A 13565-nucleotide genomic window follows, 5' to 3' on the forward strand; every position below is an offset into this window, starting at 1 on the left:
GACCTTTATTTGAATTGCATTTTATTTATTTTTGTTTTCTGTGTGAGTGTGTGTGGGTACAGAGGACAGTTCTCTCACCATTTCTGGGGATAGAATTCAGGTCATCAGGCTTTGTCGCAAGCTTCTTTACTGAGCCATGGTCTCATTCTGGAATAAAAGGAGGGCTGGGGCTATAATATATGAGAGGAGACAGTTCAACCTATAGTGTGGAGTTTCCTACCTCCCGGGGCTGCCCAAAACTACTGGGTTGGGCTGGGCTGGTGTGAGTCTGTGCTTAGCAAGCAGTCCTAGGTTCCTGGAATCCTCAGGGAAAGAGGACTCTGATTGTCACTGGGATTTATAACAGTGCCCTTTTGAAATCAAGCTCAATTTTGAAGAGAATTAAAGAGGAAGTGGTATTGTAGTTGGTACTTGGTGGTAGTAGATGGTGTTGGAGACATGGGTGAGCTGGTAGAGCATTTGCCTGGCATGCACAAAGCCCTGAGCTCCACCTTCAGCATGGAAGGTGCATGCCTGAGATCCCAGAACTCAGGAGGTGGAGGCAGGAGGATCAGAAGTTCAACACTGAAGTAGGCTAGATAGAATTCAAGGCCAACCTATCTTGTTTGAGTGTGTGTGTGTGTGTGTGTGTGTGTGCAGTTTGTAGCAAGAATTCAAACTACAGAGTATTGATAATCAAGACTCAGGCAAGTTCAAGGTACAAGTACAGGACATTAGTACTATTGGCCTTTGGGGCCAAGTAACACTTATAACAATGACCTCAATCCACTTGGTACTAATAGTACCTGCCTACCCTAATGTTGTGACAGAATGCCTCCAAACATTGTCAAATGTCTTGTGTTAGTGCCGGACAGAGTATCCCCAGGTGAGGACCAGTATTCTGAGACTGCTGGTAGGCCCTAGGGTGTGCATAGACTTTGAAGTGAGAACAACAGACCTGGTGCCTCCTGGACACCTGAGTGGCAGACTTTTCTTCTGTCCACTTTTTTTCAAAGTGTCATTTTGCTAATTAAATAGCTATGGGTGTTCTGCCTGTGGCTACTACTATTTATTGTAATGGTGACTGAACCAAGGCAATACAACACATAAGCCAGTATTCTGCTGTATTATGCCCCCAGCGTCTTACTGGGGGATTCTAGGCAGGTGCCCTACCTCTGAGACACACCTCCAGCCAGCTTTTTACTTTTTGAAACAGAATCTTATTTAGTTATGCAGGCTGCCCTTGAACTCACTCAGCAGCCCAGGAAGACTTTGAACTTGCTGTCTTCCTACTTTTGAGTAGGTGTGATGTCTTGGTTTCTTTTCCTTCTCTCCTCTCTGTCTCTTCTCCCTCTACCCAGTGGCCTCCCCATGTCCCTTTCTCTCGACCTGCCCCCCCCTTTTTTCCTTTCAAAAGGGTCTCACATAGCCCAGGCTGCCCCAAAGTTTCAAACTTGCCATGTAGCTAAAGATGACCCAAACTTCCTTCTGGGATTATGGTCATGAATCACCACATTCAGTTTCTGTGGTGCTGGGTGTGGAACCAAGGGCTGCATGCAGGTTAGGCAAGCACTCTACCAACTGAGCTACAGCTTCAGCCTCCCTTTCCGTATGGATTACCAGCTGCTGCATTTAGGAAACAGTGGTAGGAGTGAGTCATTTACAGAATGTTCTGCAGAGCCGGAACTATTTTCTGGGAGGGCTCTTTAGAGAAATGCTCATCCCTGAGCTAGATCCTGTAGTAAGCAAAGCAGACAGAGTGGGGTGATCAATGAACCCCAGCAAATACATCCTTGGCAGTCAACAGTTCCTTCAACCTCCAGTTTCCTGAATGGAAGGTTGTGGTCCTGGAGAGTTTGTGCAGATAACAAGGGGCAGCCTGGCTGTGCTGAGCACTTTTTGTCGCAAACACCTAACTACTTGAGAGGTACCCTCATCTCCCTTCCCATTTCCTTCATAGATGAGGAAACTGAGCCTGAATGAAAACTCCCACATTTGTTTGTTTGCATCTGAAAGTATGCCCACCCCCACATTCGAAGTGAAAAACTCCTTCCTGGAGTCATTTCTCTCCTTGTATCTTGTGGGTCTTTAGGATCAAACTCAGGTTGTCAGGACTTGCCTGCAAATGCCTTTACTTGACCCAAGAATTTTGGTTTTGCTGTTATTTTGGAGACAGTGTCTCAGGTAACCCAGGCTGCCCTCAAACTGGCTAGGCAAGGGTTTCTGCTCCTCCTATCTCATGTACCCAGAAACGGCATTGCAGGTGTGCCCCACCACGAATGGTTTTATATAGTGATGAGGGTGGAATCCAAGGCTTCATGCGAACCAGACAAACACTCTAACAACTACATCCCAGTTCCTCCAAAGAATTTAAATATTTCTCTTTCTTAGTTTTTTATTGTTCTTTGAGGAAGGGATTGTTTTGTTTTACATTTCTCTTTAAAAATAGGGCCTTACAATATCATGGAGGCTGGTTCCAAACTCCTGGACTCACACAATTCTCCTGCTTCAGCCATTTAAATAGCTGGGACTACATGCATGAGCCCCTTTGTCTAACGAGAAGTTATTTGGGGCAGGAGAGATGGCTAAGTGGTTAAAAGCACTTGCCGCTCTTGCAGAGGACCCATGAGTGGTTCCCAGCACCAAGACAATGGCTCAGAACCACTCATAACTCCAGTTCCAAGGGATCAAACACCTTCTTCTGGCCTCCTAAGGCATCAGGGATACACACGGTGCACATGCATACATTGAGGAAAACACACATAAGAAATAAAAATAAATGTTAAAAAAAAAGTTCAGCCGGGTGGTGGTGGCGCACGCCTTTAGTCCCAGCACTCAAGAGGCAGAGGCAGGTGGATCTCTGTGAGTTCGAGACCAGTCTGGTGTACAAGAGCTAGTTCCAGGACAGCCTCCAAAGCTGCAGAGAAATCCTGTCTCGGAAAAAAAAAAAAAAAGTTCTTGCCTAATCTGGATTGAGTTCTTACCTAACTCAGAACTAAAGCCATTGTTTCATCCCATGTTTAATTTTTCTACTTTATTTACTTTTATTTATTTATTTTTGTTTGTTTGTTTTTAACTTATTTGAGAAAGGCTGTCCTGTAGCCAAGTCTGTCCTGGAATTCTCTATATAGCCTTGAACTCCTGATCTTCCTGCCCCAACCTTCTGAGTGCTAGGATGATAAATATATGTCACTATGCTCAATTTGTGCAGTGCAGGGGCTGGCTTCCTATATGCTAGGGAAGCACTCTACCGGCTTGCCAAGGTCACTTATTCTAACTCCAGCCTTGACACCCCCCTTCTATGTTGGGGTTGGAAGGCACTTGTATGTAATGGCATATGTGTATATAGAGGTTAAAGAAACCACTCTGTGGTGACTGTTCCTTCCGCGGTGTGGGTCCGTAGTATCAACACATCAAGCTGGTGGCAAGAACCTTTAACCACCAGGCCAAATCACGGCCATCCCACCCCCAGTAGAGTCTTTGATAAGCTTCCTAGGTGGGAGTGTCTGGGGAGGGAGGGAGAGCGATAGAGGGAGAAGTTTATTAAAGAAGGAAAAGGCACTCCTAAGCAAAGGAGAGGACTGAGGCTCAAAAGCTAGCAGTAGGTGATATTCGAAAAATCTGTTGTGCTTTTCCCACTCTATTAGCTATGGGGATTTTTGTTGTAACTCTTTTGATTTCTGTTCTTTTTCCGTTTTTCTGGCAGTTTGTGGGTGTGGTGTGTATGTGTGCCTGCACGGGTGAGGGCACATATGTGCACGAGTGTTGTGTGTACCTGTGCACAAGCATGTTGAGGGCTGAGGTTGGTAAGAGGATAGACCCAGCCAAGTGCAAAGTCCCAAAGTCCCAGGTGCCTGGAGGAGTCACCTCTTGGCGAGGCCCTGCCCCCTTCCGGGCCCCGCCCCCTGGGGACGGCCTACGCACGCGCAGCTTGATCTCGCACGGTACATCGCTTCCGGCTCCTGGGAGGCCGGGCGGGCGGAGGCTGCGGGAGCGACCCAGGAGCCAGCAGGGCAGAGAGCGGCCTGTGAGGGACCCTGCAGAGGTGAGGGGGCTGGGGCGATTTTCGCGGCGCAGGAGCCGGGGACGGGGACCCTTTGGGAACTATTTCCTAGACAACACACTCCCAAAGTTGCCTCAGGGCCGTTCACGCCTCCCATGCAGGTGACCTCTTCATACAAGAGGTTTCCAAGTGGAGAATATGGGGTGCAGTGGTGCAGACCATACCCAACAACCCTGTCCCGGCGCCGTGGACGCTGCAGCCACCTTTCCTGGAAAGGAGAGAGAAAAGCCACTCACTTAAGTACCGCTCTTTGCTCCTGGCTTGGGGACACCAGGTCCAGGGTCAAGGGTGGCGTGTCCCCCACAGCAATTCCTTGTACCACTTTAGGCCCTCCGGACATCTTGACACCCTTGCCTGCGAGCGTTCGAGCGCAAACCGGGAGTGTTTCGTTTCTTGCTTTCTAAATTCCTTCCGGGCTGAGAACTCAGCAGGTGCGCTGCAACTTTGATTGCTCGCAGCCAAATTGAGCGTTTTGTTGTTGCTGTCCTCTCCTTATCTTTTCTTTTAATTACCTGTAGTTTGATGGAAGAAACAGCTGGCCAGGAGGGGGAAAGTTCCTCCGAGTTTATCTCCTCCGTCTTTGCTCAGTTCTGGGGGCGTTGGGATCTGGGGCTGCGTCGTTCAAGGGCCTTTCCATTTCTTGCCGGGAGCGTGCACACAGCTTGATGAGGGAGGGCGATTTGAAGATGAAGGGGTTGGGGTTTTTGTTTTGTTTTGTTTTCTTTTTTTGCAGGCGTCTGAACTGTGAGAGATGCCTGTGTCAGTGTAGCATCAGACCTGGGGTTCTGGTCCCAATACTATGGGCCATGTAACATCACCAAGTCTGTCTTCTCATTAAAATAAGAGTAAGGACTAGATGTGGGTTCAGTGAGGTAATGCATGAAAGGGATGTAGTGGAATGTCTGGCATATGGTTGGAGCTCAACTGTTATATAACCTGTGCATATGGACCTGCTTCCAGACCCAGCGGATTGTTGTGTGTGCGTGATGTGTGTGAGTGCTGGTGCCGGAGGCCACAGGACAACTTTGGAGTAGATTCTCTTTCCACTTCTATGTGAGTCTGGGATTGGAACTCGGGTCATCAGGCTTGTGCTGCCAAATACTTTTGTCCACTGAGCCATCTCTCACCTGCAATCCTAGATTATTAGTGGTGAGTCCAGGGGAATTAGGTGTCTTGATGGTTTGGATTGGATCGGGATTTAGACTTGTCCCTGGTTGTTACTCTTGATGGTTCCTAAGCCCTTCTCTGGGGCAGGGACAAGGACTTCTAAAACACAAAAGGATTAATCTTGTAAAGAGCAAGCATTTGTTTTATATCATTCATTTATTTTTATTGTGTTGAGATTTGAACCCAGTTCTTTGCATAGGAAAAAGCCACCTCCTTAGCCCCTTATTTCCATTTGTAAAGTGGGTTCGGTCTTTCCGCCTTTCACAAACTGGCACAGCTAGAGTCTTACCCCATCCCAGGCTGGCCTTGAACCCCAACTTCTCCAGGGCTGGGCACGTAGGTTGTTTCTATTTTCAATGTCACAGGGTAGGGGAATTCAGAGGTTCTGTGATTTCTTAAGTTCACTGGTGAATGGCTCTGGACTTTCCCTACTGAAGTGGCCCATCGGCTGTTTCTTGCATAGCTGGGTGTAATTTGCATTCTTGTCACACAGTAGCAATTTGGCCACTTGCACCGCTTACCCACCCCAGGCACCCTGGCTGTGGTGAGCAGCTGTGCCTCCCTGTGTTTATCTACCACGAGTTTAACATAGTTCTGATCTCCTATCAAGGTCTCCTTCATTGCTCCCACCCTGGGTCATGTTTCCATTTCTTCCAACCCCATCTGTGACTTTTCAGCAATTTTCACCTCCAGCTGCCTTAAATTACTTAAAGCTCCAAATCCTGTCTAAAACCTAGCCCATCTTATTTCTTTGTTACTTGTTAAGTAAATGCCTTCCCTACTGAAAGGGACTTAGAGCTGGCTACCTTGGGGGGGGGGGACCCTCTCACCAGGTGCAAGACAGTTCAGGGCAGCTCTGGAGGGACCTGGAGGAATTTATTTTTCAGGGAGGAATGCAGCTAGCAGAGTAAGGAAAACTTGAAAACAATGTCCTCCCTGGAGCTTGGTGTGTCAGCCCCTGCAGCTGTCTCGCTGTCACTCCGTGTCATTCTCATTCAAATCAAGTTATGAGTAAACCAAATTAAAGCTGGCTTCTCTGCCTTTGTGAGTAAATAGAGTCATCCCTTCAATTAAGTATAAAATGTTGTTTGGCTCAACAGGAATGTGGTTCATTTCATGAGTGCTTGTGTTGAGCACAAAGCCCAGGTTCCGTCCCCAGCACTATGTAAGCCAGGGTGTGGTGGTACAAGCCTGGAACTCCAGCACTCAAAACAGAGGCAAGGTGACTGCACAGTGTGTTTGAAGCCATCTTGGGCTACATGGGACCCAGTCTAGAAAAACAAAGTATTACTAGCAGATACACTGACTTGTATCACGTCCTTGGGTGGAGGGGGTGGATTCTAAAGGTTCTGACAACACATTTGAGAAACAGTGTATGGTTACATTTTCAGTATGTCAGTTTGGTTAGGATCAAATGTCAACTTCTTTTACTCTTTTAGTGTGACAGCTTCATTGTGATACAAGTCATATGCCATAAAGTTACCTTTAAAATATACCACTCAGTGGTTTTCACTGTTGCTCAGCAGATGAGGAGCAAAACCATTGAGCCTCCTTAGTTTTGCAGCAAGGGAGTTAGGTGCATGGTGCTTGCACTGGTGGGTATGGTGGTTGGTGGGTCACTGTGACCCTGTTATGTGGTCCAGGAAGTGCTAACTGAAATCTGGGATGGATGGGAACTTGTGAGCATGCTATGCTCTACAGTGGTTGCCTGGCAAATATAGGCTGCAGATTCCATCCTTCTATGCAGAGGAGAAAAGGAGAGGAGGGCAGATGGCGGGATAGAGGGATTGAGACCCTTCTATACTCCTGGAATTTAGAAGGCTGTAGTTGCTTTGGAAAAACTCACTGACAATCTTGAGGTTAAACCTAGAATGAGGTGGCTCACCAGGGAAAGGATACAGAGCTCTGTAGAAATGTATGGCAAGGCTACAGGAAGGGCTAAATGGGTTGCTTGTTGTGTAAGCATGGCAGCCTGAGTGAAGAAACTAGCACTTGCATTTAAAAATCAGAACAAATAGAAGCCAAGAGTGCTTGTGTTTGTGCACACCTTTATTCCCAGCACTCTGGAGATGGGGGGTGGGGGGGTGGTCTCTGAGTTCCAGGCCAGCTTGTTCTTCCAAGTGAGTTCAAGGCCTGCAAGAGCTACACAGTGAGACCCTATATCAAACAAAAAACTAGGTACACATACCTAGTGGGGGTGGGGTGGAGATAAGAGCTGGGCTTGCTGGTTCCCAGTGCAGCCCCAGGTTCAGTAAGAAACTCTGACTCCAGCAGGACACCCAACCTCCTTCTGCAGCCTCCATGCATGGACCTGCACACGCACGCACGCACGCACGCACGCACGCACGCACGCATTGGTCCACACACCACACAGAAATGTTTTTGGGCGTGGGTCTTTGATTTCTGGTGAGATCGTGTCTTGAGGGACCATCAGAAGTTGGAAATGGATTTAAAGCTGGGCCCATTCCACACAAATACCACGTTTTATCGAATATGTGGACCCTTGATTCTAATAGTTAAATATGTATGTTATCTAGGTGGGAAACTAGAAAGGGGCCTGTGAGATGGGGAAGGCAGTAGAGCACATAAGACAATGAAAGTGGAAGGGAGGATATTGAGGGGGGAAGGGCATATTAGAGAAGGTGGGGTAGAGATTGACCAAAGTTAAGTATGAAAATGTCATAAAGAAGCCTGTTACTTTGTGAGCTGTTTTTTTTAAGTTTTTAACTTCATGTATTTGTGTGTGTGTGTGTGTGTGTGTTTGTTTGTGTGTTTGTGTTTGAAGGGGTGTATACATTTGTATAGATAATGTGTGGGAATGTGTACAGGGTTAGCAAACAGCATCTTGGTCCTCTCCTACCATGTTAGTACTGGGGATTGAACTCGGGTTGCCAGGTTTGGCAGCATTTGCCTTTACCCTCCGTGCCATCTCTCGGGCCCTGTAAGATAATTTTAAGTAAATAAATAAAGCCTGGTCTGGTGGCACAGGTGTACCATTCCAACTGCTCGAGAAACTGAAATAGGAGGAGCATAAAGTCAAGGCCTACCAGGTAAGTTTGAGGTCACCTTGGGCAACCTACTGAGACTCTTGTCACAAAATAAAAAAGTAAAAACGGTTCTGCTGTGTTTGTAGACTCAGTGGTATAGTGCCTGTCTTATGGTCATGAGGTCCTAGTCGCCTAGTGTCAACAAAAGAAAAAATACATCCTAATACAGTCTAGCAAGCAGCATAGTATAGTTTCTTTTTTAAACTTATTCATGGGGGGATGGGGAGACATGTCTACCATGGCACTCGGTGGAGGTCAGAGGACAACTTTGTGAAGTCAGTTTTCTCCTTCCATCATATGTAGGTCCCAGGAATTACATTTGTGCAGCAAGCACCTTTATCCACCAAGCCATCTCATAGGATAGTTTCTATTGTATGGATTCGTATTGCTTTTGCACAGTCATAAAGTTGAGAAATCATAAGACAGACCGTTGCAAGCCAGGGTCTATCTGTGCACAGACATCCCTGGAATTGTTCATAAAGGCTCAATAATGGAGATAAGTCAAATGTCCATGCTGGTCTGATCTATGTAGTCCATCCATATGATGAAATACTATTCAGCAAGGAGAAGAAAGCTTTGATTCATAAGTGAACTTGAAGTGTCCAGAGTGGGCATTTCCCACAGACACAGTGGATTTGTACTTGCCAGTGGCTGGGGGGTGGGGGTGGGTAACAACTAAGTAAGCTCATAGGTGTCTTTTTGGTGTGATGGAAACATTTTAAAACTGATGGTGATTGAGGCAGCCAGATAGCTCATTGGATAAAGGTGCTTGTTGCACCTTTGAGTTTGAGTCTTGGAACTCTGGAGGGAGGAAGGAGTCAACTCTGTCATGTTGTCTTCTGGCCTCCACATGCATACCATGACACACACACACACACACACACACACACACACACACACACACACACGTTAATAAGTGTAAAATTGATGGCAATTGGTGAATTCAAGACTGAATATATTGGAAGGAAAGGAACTGGAAACAGTGCAGTGTGTGTGTGTATCAGAGACAACCTACAGGAAGTTCTTTTCTTCCACCATGTCAGTTCCAGGGATCAAACGTGGCAGCAAGTGCCTTTCCCATTGAGACATCTTTCTGGCCCTGGGAGAGAATTTTAAGGAAGAGTTTGAAACTGAGCGAGCCTTTCGGTAAAGGAAAAACATTTTGGAGAGCTTTAAAGAAATACAAATGAGCTAGCATGAGCTAGACATCTCTACATAGGACTGCCCTCTCACTCTGGAGACTGAAGCTGAAAATGTTGAGTTCAGGGCCACCCTGGGCTAAATAGTGAATCCCTGTGCACTGGGAGTAAAGTCAGTCATAGACTTAGATAGCCCCACAGGAGACAGTTACAAACCCATCCATTGTGGCAAGGATCAAGCAGAGATGTGGGGTATGACCTGCATGGCATAGCCCTGGTGAGCCAGATCTTTGTGCTTAATGGACATGGCCAAGGAGCTCCTGGGATCTTCCTGTCCCAGCACTGGAGTTATAGCCTGGTTTTTAAAGTGGGAGCTGGGGATCCAAAGTCAGGTCCTCACACTTTCCCAGCTGAGCCATCCCATCACATCCAGTACTTTCCCAGCATTTCGAATTTTGAAGTTCAAGTGGTAGATTTAGAACCACTCAACCCACAGAAGGAAGAGGTGATAAAGGTGTCAGACTCTTTAGAACAAATTTGGACCTGGACTGTGGAGATAATTTACTGTAAAGAATAAATAGGTGAGGGCCACTAGGGGGCTCAGCAGGTAAGGGGGCTTGTTGGCTTGCTGCTAAGCCTGACGATGCTGGCACATGTACCCGCCCCCCAAAATAAACGTAAAAGGATGCGTAAGGAGGCCACTGTAGTGAGAGGTGGAGGCAGGAGGATCGGGAGTTCAAGATAGTTTCAACTTCATCAAGGTTAAAGGGCCATCCTCTGCTACGTGTGAACCTGCCTCGATAATAAACCAAGCAAACAAATAAATAAATGTTGTAGTCTGTCAGGTATTATCCCTGCCGTTTATAGTTCTTCCAGCCCCCCATGTGTTCAGTTACCACCTTAGAGGCTGGGAATCAGCTCAGTGGTTAGAGCGTTTGTTCAGAACCCACATAAATTCAAGATTGGCAGCACACCTGTGAGCTTGGCCTCTGAAGGCAGAGTTTGGGGGTCCCTAGAGCAAGATGGCTATCCGTGCTGCTGAGCCCGGGGGTTTGACGAGAGACTCTGCCTCAATGAATCGTGTAGAAGAGTGATTGAATACAATTACCATCATCAACCCCAAGCCTCCACATGCTTGCTCACAGGGACACACACACACACACATGTATAGAAAACATGTATATATACACATACCCATCCACCCATACACACATGTGAAAATGGAACCAGAAAACAACCAAATATCACTGTTACCAAATATAAAAATCAACCAGACATGGCCCCAAACCTGAAGCAAGATCACTTGAGCCAAGATGTGTGACCCCACTTGGGGAACACAACAAGACTCTATAACTTTAGATTCAAAAGTGGGGGGGGGGAGAAAATATCCCTTCCACCAATCCCCTTGTCACAGCCAGGTTGCAGCCTGACCTTGATACACAGGATATATTAAAATATATTCAAGCTCACGCCATTGTAATTGTTAAAGGAATACTAATGAAGGCCTTTGCAAGGTTCTGGAATTTTCCTTCCTTAGAAACTGACTGCCGACTTACATTTAAAAATTTTTATTGCATTTTTATTTATTTTGTATGGAGGGTTTGTGTGGAGGTCGGATGACAACTTGCAATATCTAGTTCTTTCCTCCACCTTATGAGCTCTGGGCCTCAGGAGCAAACTCAATGGTCAGACTTGGCGGCAGCAAGTGTCTTTACTCACTGAGCCATCTTGCCTGCCCCCTGCTGACTTATGTGAATGGTTTATAGCTAGATTTTTCTTTTAAGTTAGATGTTTCTTTTAAAGTTTTTAATATTTGGGACTGGAGAGGTGGCTCAGTGGTTAAGAGTACTGATTGCTCTTCCAGAGGACCAGGGTTCAATTCCCAGCACCTACATGGCAGCTCACAACTGTCTGTAACTCCAGTTCCAGGAGACCTGACACCTTCACACATACACGCAGGCAGAACACTCAATGCACATAACATAAAAATAAAGTTTTTCTTAAATGTTAATATTAAATTTTATGTGTATGAGTGTGTCTACGCACACTTGTGCCTGGTGCCTGTGGAGATCAGAAAAGGGCATCAGCTACCCTGGGACTGGAGTTATGGACAGTTGGGAGCCTTTGTGTGGATGCTAGTAATTGAACCCAAGACCTCTGCAAGAGCAGCCAGTGCCCTTAGCTTCTGAGCCATTATAGCTGGCCTCCTTAGGCTTGTAGGGAAACTAAGATGCTCAGAGACCAAAACGCCTGTTTCCTGTTTTCATGTTTAGCGCTCTGGAACTCGGTGATGATTCCTGTAGTTAATCCCTTCTGCACTTCCTTCATTCTAATCCTTTCTGCTGTCAAACATAATCATGGGTGTTTCCTCGACTCGCCTCACCTGGCACATTTTTTTGGTGGTGGAATTGGCCCTCCTTCTAGAACAAGCTAATTAGATACAGTAGAGGGACCAGCAAGTTGCTTCTACAAAGACAGGTAGTATGTACATGATCAAGTCAGCCAAGAGTGTGGACAGAGGAGGGGTCCTGAAGTCTCACCCCTAGCTGAGAAGTTACTGTTAATTGGTGGCTGCCAGGGAAGGAGAGTTGGTTTTCTTCAGGGATGTGGTCCCTGTGGTCCCTCAGAGGTCCAGTCACCCAGATATGTACTGGCAATAGTAAGCGTACTCCATGGGTCTTACACACACACACACACACACACACACACACACACACACACACACACACACACGAAGTTGGGAGGGGAAGTGGTGGTGAGAATAGAAGAGTTGCAATAAAGGAAGAGGGAAATGAGGTGGAATTGATGAAACAATAATTAGGGAAAAGGGCCAGGTGGTAAATGTTTTTTTAGGCTGAGGACAGCTACTCCAAAGCAGCTGAAGATTATATGTAACTGAGTGGGTGTGGCCTTGTTCCAATAGAAAGATTATTTACAAATTCAAGTGTCTGACCCATGGACCATAGTCTGTCAGCACTTGTGGTCAGGGCAATTGGGGGAGGGGAGGTACATGTGCACACATGCACGAGAGTGCATGCTGGTAATAATGCATCCATACACACAAACGTTCAGCCTAGAGTTCAAAGCCAAGAGTCCTTCTCACTCACTGTCCACTTCTGTTGAGTCCTGGTCTTTCACTAAACCTGGAACTCACTGGTTTGGCTAGACTGGCTGGCCAGCTAGCCCTTGGGATCTCTTCTCTACCTGTCTTTACCTCCCCAAAGCTGGAGTTACAGGTGCACACTCCCACAACTTGGCTTTTCGTATGAGTGCCTGGAATCCAGACTGTGGTCCTCAAGCTTGCACCACAAGCACTTTACCACCCAGCCATGTCTCTGGTCCCTAGTCTTGGCCTTTCTACAGTTCTGTCTCTAGACTGTCTGGCTTTGTAAAGGTGGTGAAAGCCACAGATTAGGAGACTGTGGGTCTCAGAAGCTGAGTGATGATGTAGATCCACCCTTCCCTCCAGCGATCCTTTTTCTGCTCCGAGTTCAGGTACTACCAGGTTGTTTATTTATGGGGGAGGGGGGGCATGTGTGGAGGTCAAAGGACAACTTGAGAGAGTTAGTTCTCCAGCTCCACTACGTCAGTCCTGGGAATCAAACTCAGTTTGTTGGGCATGGTTGCAAGCTTCCTTACCTGCTGTGCCATCTTGCTGACCCTCCACCAGGCAAAAAAAAAGTTGTTCTACTCCCTGCTTTGGGAAGATTGACCTACCCTTGGCAAGTTCATACTAGAGCCTCCCTTCCGTGGCATCCTTCCGGGGTTCCCCTGACACTCCTGCTTTGCTGCCGTCTAGGGCAGAATGATTTTCTAGTCTCTGAAAGAAAACAACTCTCTTGGCTTCCTCAAGTGTTTGATTTCCTGTGTCTTCCTGACCCCTCTGCTGACACATTGCCCTTTATCTCACTCATGAGGTTTGCCTCTGTCTGTCTGTTTTAAGATATTTTCACGTGTGACTATTTGCCTGGACATATGTATATGTGCCATATATATGTAATATCAGTGGAGGCCAGAAGAGGGGACCAGATTTCTGGAACTGGGGTTATAGCCCCTGTGAACCACACAGTGTGGGTGCCGGGAACTGAACCCAGGTCCTCTGCAAAGGCAGCAGTGCTCTTAACTGTTGAGCCATCTTCACACACACACACACACACACACACACACACA

The 13565-nt window shown here is 46.8% G+C and overlaps 1 protein-coding gene across 1 annotated transcript in view; it reads left to right on the forward strand.

The window, feature by feature from the left end:
* Window positions 1-3900: 3900 nt before the first annotated feature.
* Arhgef18 (Rho/Rac guanine nucleotide exchange factor 18) overlaps window positions 3901-13565 on the forward strand; it is a 73947-nt gene continuing 64282 nt past the window's right edge. The window contains exon 1 of the mRNA XM_035443203.1: window positions 3901-4024. The gene's annotated coding sequence lies outside the window, so the exon portion shown is untranslated. The remainder of the gene's footprint in view (window positions 4025-13565) is intronic.

Source organism: Cricetulus griseus, chromosome 4 (genome assembly GCF_003668045.3).
Source record: "Cricetulus griseus strain 17A/GY chromosome 4, alternate assembly CriGri-PICRH-1.0, whole genome shotgun sequence".
Classification (NCBI taxonomy): domain Eukaryota; kingdom Metazoa; phylum Chordata; class Mammalia; order Rodentia; family Cricetidae; genus Cricetulus; species Cricetulus griseus.